Source organism: Humulus lupulus, chromosome X (genome assembly GCF_963169125.1).
Source record: "Humulus lupulus chromosome X, drHumLupu1.1, whole genome shotgun sequence".
Taxonomy (NCBI): Eukaryota; Viridiplantae; Streptophyta; class Magnoliopsida; order Rosales; family Cannabaceae; genus Humulus; species Humulus lupulus.
Genome location: NC_084802.1, coordinates 92,341,750 through 92,352,257, shown reverse-complemented (window position 1 = coordinate 92,352,257; position 10,508 = coordinate 92,341,750).

Here is a 10,508-nt window from a genome sequence, read left to right as displayed (position 1 = left end):
TCAAACCTTTCTAAACACTTGGTTCTATAAATTCAACATAACATGAATGTCACGAGAACAAGAACTCAAATCATTTTTGAACACTTGGTTCTATGAATTCAACGTAACATGAATGTTACGAGAACAAGAACTCAGATCGTTTTAAACACTTGGTTCTATAAATTCAACGTAACACGAATGTCACGGAACAAGAACTCAAACCATTTTGAACACTTGGTTCTATAAATTCAACACAACACGAATATCACGAGAACAAGAACTCAAACCGTTCTGAACACTTGGTTCTATGAATTCAACGTAACACGAATGTTACGAGAAAAAGAACTCAAATCGTTTTAAACACTTAATTCTATAAAATAAACGTAACATGAATGTCATGAGAACAAGAACTCAAAACATTTTAAACACTTGGTTCTATAAATTCAACGTAACATGAATGTCATGAGAATAAGAACTCAAACTGTTTTATAGGTGGTTTCTGCTTTTAGTCCCTTGTAGGTCCATAGTCCTAGAAGTAACTTTGATGCAAATTTACCGTTGGTCCTCACTCGGTGTCCTACGCCCCTACAATCCAAAGATTCGAGCTTTCAGGGGTCCTAGCATGTTAAACCACTTGCCCCCGGAGTATGCACTACTCGGGAGGTCAGCTGGGGGGTTTCAATACTACTCTCCGAGTGCATATCTCATCATTTCCATGCTATCTCACACCTCCTTAGAAGGTGATGTTAACAAGGCGCCAAGGCGTAGGCTACCATGGTATCCGTCCGTATCACACAGATTAGGATTTGGTTATTACTCTCCGAGCATGCGCTGTCCTCAGGAGGTAACCTACATTCTTAAGTCTGCGTTATACTGGGTTTTCTAGATGTGGGATATAGTGACATTAGAGGCGCTTCGCTTGTCGTCTAGCCAAGCTTCCCATGTCACGGATTTCCCGAGGCCATGTATGGGGGACTCGGCCTTCCGTTCACATCTCTGGACCAAGAGACTTGGTCAGAGCTCCTCCGGCTCGGTGTCCACAGGAGGTGATAATAGTCTATTCTCGTGTTACTTGGGTTATCTAGCTCCTAGGTGCTAAGCTTAGTTCTACCTGGAACAAGCTGCCTTCTAGGCTAGACTTCACTAGTTTCCTAGGATTTTATATTCTCGAAATGGCGACGCTAGGCTTACTCCTCTTGACAGCTGACAAGTTTAGTTTCCTAGTTTCCTAGGTCGTTCCTTGTGAGGCGTAGTGCTGCCCTAACTCCATGCCCCCCAAGTGATCGGAGACTAGTTTGCAGTCACTTGTCCAGGCGAGCAGGAGCTCTTACATCGCATAAATAGAATATAAAGGAAACCAAATAATATAAGCAAACAATAAATTTCATACAGTGTTTTCTATACACGGTTTCCATTACATGTGCCTGAAGGCTATAGGAGGTATTACAGAAATAGACAATGTTTGTTGCTCATATTACTAGTAATACCAGTGAAGATGCTCGTCATTCCAGGCATAAGGAACCAGCTCCCCACTAAGTCGAGCTAATTTGTATTTTCCTAGACACACAATGCTCTCGACTTGGTATGGGCCCTCCTAGCTAGATCCCAGTACTCCTGCACCGAGGTCTCGAGTGGCTAAGAAGACTCTTCGCAACACCAGATCTCCGACCCCAAATTTTCTATCTTTCACTTTGGAGTTAAAATATATGGCCACCTTCTGCTAGTAAGACGCTACTCGCAACTGAGAAGCCTCGCGTAGCTCCTCCACGAGGTCCGGGGACTCCCAAAGTAAAGCATGGTTCGTGGTCGGATCATATGTATCCCATCGCTGTGTGGAGATTTCTGCTTCAACTAGGAGCATAGCCTCATTCCTGTAGCCATCAAGAAGGGAGAATGGTCAGTGGAGGTCTGAGCAGTGGTGCGATAGCTCCATAATGCCCTAGGCGGCTCCTCGGGCCAAGCTCCTTTTGCCTGCTCTAGCCTTTTCTTCAAAGTGGACTTGAGTGTCTTGTTAACTGCTTCAACTTGGCCATTGGCTTGCGGATGGGCCACGGAAGAGAAGCTCTTAACGACACCATTCCATTGACAGAAGTACGTGAACACTTCATTGTCGAACTGTAATCCATTGTCAGAGACTATCTTCCTTGGAAGCCCATACCGGCAAATGATGTTTTTAATGATGAAATCCAAAGCCTTTTTGGAGGTGATTGTAGCGTACGGCTTGGCCTCAACCCACTTTTTGATGTAGCTGATGACCACTATGGCATGGGCATGGGCATGGGCATGGGCATAGGCATGGGCAGGGGACCACTATGGCATAGGCAGGGGCCCGATATTTCACCCCTCCCTTCCCTATAGGCAGGAGCCCGATAAGGTCGATGCCCCAAAAAGCAAAAGGACATGGGCTAGTCATCTGCATAAGCTCATTTGGAGGCGCTCGGGGGATGTTGGCGAAGCGCTGTAATTTGTCGCATTTCTTGACGTAATCCATCGCATATCCGTTCATGGTGGGAAAAAAATATCCTTGCCTTAAGATCTTCTTTGACAAGCACTTTCCCCTAGCGTGATCTTGTAGAAACCTTTGTGTACCTCTCATAGTATTAAACTGACTTCTTGCTTGGATAAGCACCGAAGCAAGGGAAAAGACTAACCTCATCTGTAAAGCCTACTATCCATGATTATGTACCTCGGTACTTGGTACAGCAACTTTTGAGCTGCCTTCTTATCTTGGGGAAACTCCCTAGAGATGAGGTATTTTGGTTCCATCCACCAATCTTGGGGTTGTATTGACTCCACCTCGTCGGGAGTCGAGATACTCAGAGACTCCAAGTAGTCAATGGGGACCACATTGATTAATTCAGCATCTTTGGTCGTGGCCAGTTTAGCCAAGGCATCTGCATTGGAATTTTGCTCCCGCGGTACTTGCTGTATAGTGAATCTTTGGAAGTTATACATCATTTCTTGAACCTTTCCCAAGTACACTGCAATCTTTGTTCCCTGGGCCTAGTACTCTCCGAGAACTTGGTTCACCATGAGTTGGGAATCGCTAAAGATCTCGAGTCCTTCAGCCTTGAGCTCCCGTGCCATGCGGAGCCTAGCAATTAAAGCTTCATACTCTGCTTTGTTGTTAGAGGCGCTAAACCCAAAGCGGAGGGCACTATGCACCCTATGCCCTTCAGGGGAAACCAAAATAATTCTCACTCCGATGCCATTTTCATTCGAAGACCCATCCACGAACAACTTCCAGGGTGGTCCGACCACTGGGGTGCACTCAGTCCTCTCCTGATTCTCGGTGCACTCGGTAATGAAATCGGTAAGTGCCAAACCTTTTATGGATATCCTTAGATGATAGGTGATTTCGAACTGACTCAGCTCCACTGAACACTTAAAGAGCCTTCCCGACAACTCAGGCTTCTGAAGGACTTGTCTGAGGGGATGATTTGTGAGGACCTTAATCGGATGCGCCTGGAAGTAGGGTCTTAGCTTCCGAGAGGCAACCATTGAGCAAAAGGTTAACTTCTCCATCAGCAAGTACCTAGACTTTACCCAGAGGAGTCTTTTGCTAACGTAATAAACGGGGTGCTGAACACGGCTTTTTTCCCTTACCACGCTGCACTTATGGCATCTTCCAAAACAGCCATGTAGAGTAGGAGAGGCTCTCTGTCTACTGACTTGGATAGGATTGAAGGGTTTTCCATGTGTGCCTTTTGTTGTTGGAATGCCTGTTCGCACTCTTCTGCCCATTCAAACTTCTGACTTCCTCGGAGAACATTGAAGAAAGGGATGCACTTGTCTGTTGCCTTGGAGAAAAAATGGCTCAAAGCTGTGATCCTCCCCGTCAGACTTTGAACATCTTTGTGTTTCTGGGGAGATGGCATTTCGATTAGGGCCCTGATCTTCTCGAGGTTTGCCTCAATCCCCCGAGCACTGGCGATGAAGCCTAGGAACTTGCTGGAGGTGACCCTAAATGTATACTTTTGGGGGTTGAGTTTCATCCCGAACTGGCGGAGCAATGCAAAGGCCTCAGTCAAGTCACCCACATGGTCTGGGGAAGTCCTAGACTTGACCAACATATCATCCATATAGTCCTCCATGTTCCAACCCAATTGGCTTTTGAACATCTTGTTAACCAGCCTCTAGTAGGTGGCGCTAGCATTTTTCAAACTGAAAGGCATCACAATGTAACAATAGACACCCTTGTCAGTTTGAAAGCTAGTGTGCTCCTGTTCAGCAATGTGCATGGATATCTGATTATATTCTGAGTATGAGTCCATGAACGAAAACAACTTGTAACCAGAGGTGGCGTCAACTATCTAGTCTATCTTGGGGAGTGGAAAGCATTCCTTCGGAAAGGCTTTGTTAAAGTCCAAGAAATCAAGTCATGTCCTCCAAGTGCCACTCGGCTTGGGCACGAGGATAGGATTGGACAGCCACCTGGGGCATTGGGCTTCTTGGATAAAACCATTGGAGAGGAGCTTGTCCACCTCAGCCTTGAGAGCCTCTTTCCGAGTTTGATCAAACGTTCGTTTCTTCTGTTGGACGGGAGCAAAGCTTGGATCAACATTCAAAGCATGGCATGTGATATTTGGATCAATATCAGTCATGTCGAAATGTGACCATGAGAACACATCTTAGTTTCCTCAGAGGAAGCCCACCAATGCCTCTCAAACTTCCGTTTTTAAGCTTCCCCCAACTTTTACTTTCCTGTCGAGGGTGGAGGTATCAAGAACTACCTCCTCCACCTCCTCTATTGGTTCAATGGACCTCTCCTCTTGAACCTTTGGATCTAACTCATCGGGACCCAAAACCTGGACAGCTTGTACCTCCGAGGCCTCGAGCTTCTCAGGACCTTCGTCCCTTACCATCATCATTGGAGCCTTGAGGAAGACATTGTAATGCTATATTGCCTCTTTTTGGTCACCACAGACTGTACCGATACCTGCATCTGTGTGGAACTTCATGCATAGATGATGAATGGAGGTGACGTCCCCAAACTCCACCATTACTAGTCATCCCAAGATGGCATTGTATGATGAGGAACAATCCACAACTACGTTGGGAGTTTATAGCGTCAAAGCGCACGGGGACTCCTCTGGGTAGAGTCTAGGTACCTCTCCAAGTGTCGCTGGCAGTTTTATCGGCCCCATCGAGATGAAGGCTTCTCCTGAGAATATTTATAGCGTCGAAGTGCACGGGGACAAGTCTATCGTGGTCAGCCCTATCTTCTCGAAGGCTGACTTAAACAAGATGTTCATTGAATTCTGTTTATCTACTATAATCTACACCACCATTTTGTTGGAGATTTGGCTCTCAATCACTAACGGGTCGTGATGTGGGAAATGTACTCTCCGAGCGTCGTCTTCGAAGAATGTTATGACTTGGTCAGTGATTCATGGAATTTGGGCAGGCAATTGGGCCAAAGCCATGACCTCATCATAGTGATTCATAGCCTGTGCATACCTGTTATGCGAGCTCTGTGAATTCCCCCCACCCCCATAGTGAGGCCCTCCTAAGATGGTTCTTACTGGAGCTGCTACTGGGACCTGTGGTGTAAAAGGTGGTACCACCACTCCTGCCATGAGAGGATGTGTTGGACACGCTCCACCCTCAGCGTATTGGTGGAGGTACACCAGCTTTATGAGATTCTCAATCTCGTCCTTGAGTTGATGGCACTCATTGGTGTGGTGCCCTATGTCATTGTGGATGGGCTGCGACTTCCTGTAATGAATGTGTTGCATCGTGGCCACAAAGATGTTCTCTACAGAGTCTACCAAGTCAGTGTACTTGGAATATTGCGAGACATACTTCTCGCCTGATGCGACTCCCTACTCAAGCTGTGTGGTTCTGCTTCCTCTGGGTTTGAGGCCCTTACCTTTCCCTCCGTGGCTCGTGTCGTTGGGAGCTCTACTTGATTCAGCAGGCTGGGAGGGGGCAAAATCTCCAGCACTGAATGCAAGCTGAAAAAACTATATCCAATGGGTGCAGCCCTAAACCCTGCCGGACCCATACCAAATCCCATAGCAGACACGACGTTGTATTCGGAAGGTGGAGCACTCTGGCTGAGTTGGACTCCCCCCGAGCTCTGTTGGATGGGAAAAAATTGTGAATATTGGATCCCCGAGGCCATGAGGCCAGGTGCGGCCGATGTAGAGAAGATGGCGGACGCTTCGAATGCCCTAATCTGGGCATCCGCCTAGCTGATGTATTTTTGCGCTCGACAAATGAAGTCGTCGAGACATCGGCATCCTCTTCATTGAAGATATCCCAAAGCAGGGACCTTGCGCAAATTCCAGATTGTAATGCCATCAACTACTGACCATCATCAACCCTTTTGATTCTCGCCGCTTCCTCCTTGAAACGCTTGATGTAGGCCTTGAGGGTCTCAAATGGCCCTTGCTTTATGTTGGCTAAGGCATTGACCTCAAAGCTTACCTTCTGAACTCCTATGAATTTTCTTCGGAAGGCGAATGATAACTGGTGCCGTGACTGAATGGACCCTAGTCGGAGTTTTTTAAACCATTCATCTACTAGCCCCGTCAGGGTGAGCAGGAACACATGACACTTAGTATCGTCAAAGACACGATGCACTGACATTAATCTGTTGAACTTAGATAGGTGGTCCGTGGGATCCTAGCCACCATCATAGGGCGGTATGGCTAGCATTTTGAAACCTAGCAGTAGCTGGGACTCAATAAGGTGAGGAGCACATGGATCCACCTCTTCATCATCCGAGTCAAACTCATGGCCTTGCCACTTGACCATCCTGAGCATTATCCACTTCAGACTTTCTAACTCTGCACGGAGTGGGTCGTGATCCTGGTTGACGCTCTAAGATGGGTTATCTCTTCTCCGAGCATTTTCATTATCAGAGATATCTGACGGGCCTCTCCCAACAAATTCGTGTCCTCCTGCCTTATTGTATCTCTGGGCGTTGAGGTTGTCTTGCAAGTCGGCCTGTCCTCAAAACGCATTATTATCCTCTGTACGAGCCACTTCAGTCTCCCCATCGGACTCAACATTTTCGCTTACCGAGATACTGATGCCGCATTCTTGGCTTTTTGGGGCATTTTTTGGGTGCATCCCTGGATCGTGACTCCTACAGGGTTGGTTAGGTCACGAGGGAACACCAGCTCCAGGCCCCACGCGGTCCATATGGGCGCGAGGGTGGAACGCCTTGAGCTCCACGGGCATTGACTGTCTGGCAGTGCCCTCGGGCCCTTGGGCCATTACCTTTGCCAACCTAATGAGGAACCTGGTGGTCCTTGGGATCTTGATGAGCCCTCTTTTGCGTTGGAGTAGGATTATCGCCAGCCTTTCCCTTGGCACGGTCATGCGGTGGCATCAGAATTCCAACTTCTACTAGGTGTCCGGTGGGCACCCTAGCTAGCGGATCGCGAGCCTCCGCAGTTGGGTGCTTAGGAGGCACTTTAGCAGCATTGACAGGTGGCACCCCAATGGGGTGCACAGGTGGCATGCCAATAGGGTGTTCAGCAGGCACATTGCCATTAAGGTCCACTCGCAGCCCCTAGGCTTCCAAAGTGGCCTTCATGGCAAGTACCATCTCCTGTAGGGCAGAAATATTACCATCTTGAGCATTGATCTTTTGTTGTTGGGTGGCCACCTGCTCACAAAGCATCACCACCTTCGGTGTCTCTTCTACTTCCATGGGCTGAGGGAATTCTTCCTCATAATACCCTTGGTCGACACTGTTATCTTTGTCGTCATACTGGGTGTATTCATCATAGTCCTCCATCATCTTAGGCACGTCTGGAGGTGGTTGCCGACTGGGTTCTCCTCCTTCAACTCTGATAGGAGGAAGTACGTCATTTGTAACATTTCTTCGTGTAGTTACCATGGATGTGAGTGTTTCAAATGCTTTCTTCAAGCTCTCAATGAAAACACAAAAATGATGACTGTATTTTTCGCAATCAATCCTAAGAAGAGAGATTAAATAAATGAGCGAATAGAACACAAGTATTTTTATGTGGTTCAGGTTATAAAAGAACCCTAGTCCACGAGTCACTGGTATTAAAAGGTTTGGAAACTTGTGAGGGCAAGCATCATTGGAGTATTCTCAGTCAGTGTTTAGGTTGCTCTGAGTACAATGAGACTCCCAGATCTATTTATAGAGGTTGGGGTAATTTATACTAATCATCAAAAATTAATACATGTTCTTCCCATTATTGGGGGATTAATACCTATTCAATGCAATAGGCTGCATTGAATAGAGACCACGGCCCAACCGAGATTTGCAGGACCCATTGAAAAAAAGTACCTACTTTATGGGGAACATGCTCCTGTTACTGATAGGGCATGTTTAAGTGCCTCCATGTCAGACGGCGTAGTGGAAGTGCGAATTGTCAAGCCGTACACTTGACAACATTTTTGACGGATCGCCCATAAAGGTTGTAGACGATCCTCTGACTCTGCAAACCCACATTTTCTGACACATTGCGCTCTTTCTTAGGTCCAAGAACCAGAACCTCGGACCTGGAAGATGACTAGGGGACGAGAGCCTTCACCTTAATTGCTCGAGTTGGAGAACCTCCAGCTCCGAGGACAAACCTTGGGAAGTAATATACTGAGGCACCCTCAGCCCACTGTCAAAGGCAAAGTCTCACCTCGAAGGACCCTTGCTCCGACTAGAGGCCTCAGGTAGTAACATGACCGGACGATGTCTATGAACATCTGAGCCAGTCATTGGGGGTTGCCACATGTCGGAGGTAAAAATACGAACAACACTGGTCATATCATATATTTGACCATAGGTCAATTCAGTCTCAATTCTGAGTGGTTAGTATTCTAACTGATTGTATTATTTGAGTTCTTTGACTTGTTCATTACCAGCTTACCCTACGGACTAGCCCATACTTACATCTTGGAAACTTGGTAGTATAATTAAGTAAGAGTGTTTATCATAGATATGAACATCTATAACTTCTGAAGAAGGAGTAAAATGATGGTTTCCTTTTAGTTTTGTTCAAGGTACTAATTGATAAAGATCTCATTTCAGTAATTAATATTAGTTTACTGAAATATCATTTCCAAGGAACCAAGTGTTTTAAGGATAAAATACAATGAGGGGTAAAACGGTATTTTTAGTCCCATCTCAGTGTAGACCATCTATAGAGGATTGAGTGACAATTATGGTTGTAAGAATGGATAATTAATAACACATCTATATTGGTTATAGAGCGTTTTGTAACGCCCTACTACCTTAGAGACGTTACTAAGTGAGTTTAAAATGTGCAATTAACTCGCTAAGCGAGGTTTTAAGAACAAAAGTGTGATTAAGCAAAAAGTCAAGGCTGTAATCTTTGAAAGTACTCTATTCCATTAAAAGTTCCAAGAGTTTAACATTTGGGATCCCAAAATGAGGTTTGTAAAATATTTACAATTCAAAATAGGTTTTCAGATGACTAATTATCAAAAACATAGTTTAATACAGCCATTTCTCAAAATGCCCACAACAGTCGGGCAGGCCAAACATGTATGTGCTGCCCCCACGCTCTACGTACCCATGGCTAGTTGACTTTCTCCTTGCCTTTACCTGCAACACAGAGCACCCGTGAGCCGAAGCCCAGCAAGAAAACCCACACAGCACATAACATACACAAAACATATAACCATTATGTCAGATAATCCACATATAAACAGATAGTCTATAAGATTTAAACACATATACAGTCATGCCGTCCCAGAAGTGTTACCAAAGCTTGGGTTCTCGGTCCACACCGTAAGGATATCCCATGTATCCATTGGGGTCTCACCCGAACCATAAGCACTCCATGTGCTAAGTGATATTCCCGGCCCCACTGCCGTTCTCGGCCTTTGCCGTTCTTGGTCCTTCGCCGTTCTCGGCTCCTTGTCGTTCCCGGCTCCTTTGCCGCTCATTCTGCTATAACCACATGTAGCATTCTCAAACAACATACGGACATATAATAATTCAATCAAGGCTACACCCTAATAATAATACAATCTAGGGTCGTGCCCCACAACAACAGTATGGGCCCATGCCCTGCTCTACGGGTGCTACAGTTTTCTTACCTGTATCCCGAGCTTCACAATGCACCAAAGTCACGAGCACGGTCCTCTATCCCGAGCCTCTCCGAAAACCTAGTCACAACATATATAAAACATCCTTTAATACTAACCAATCAAAAACTACTTCTCGGGACCAATCCCACACTCTCGGAATCCCAAAATTCCTAAAACAATGCATCGGAAACATCCCCCGAGCCCCCGAGGAAAAGCCCAAAAATGCAAAATTCCTTGTTCTAAAAATAACCTAGCGCCGCGGCGTTGCCCTTGAGGGTCGCAACGCCCAGCAAGTCAGAGAGTATCCCCCAGCCCTGAAGCAGCCTCGCGCCACGGCGCCAAAGAATAGGGCCGTGGCGCCCCTTTGTGAACCCAGAAATCTGGGTTTTCCCCTACGTTTTTCCCGAGCCAAAACACCTCCAACTCAACCCAAACACATACCTAAACCCCAAAACCAATTTAAAACCTCAAATGAACCATTATACAACCTA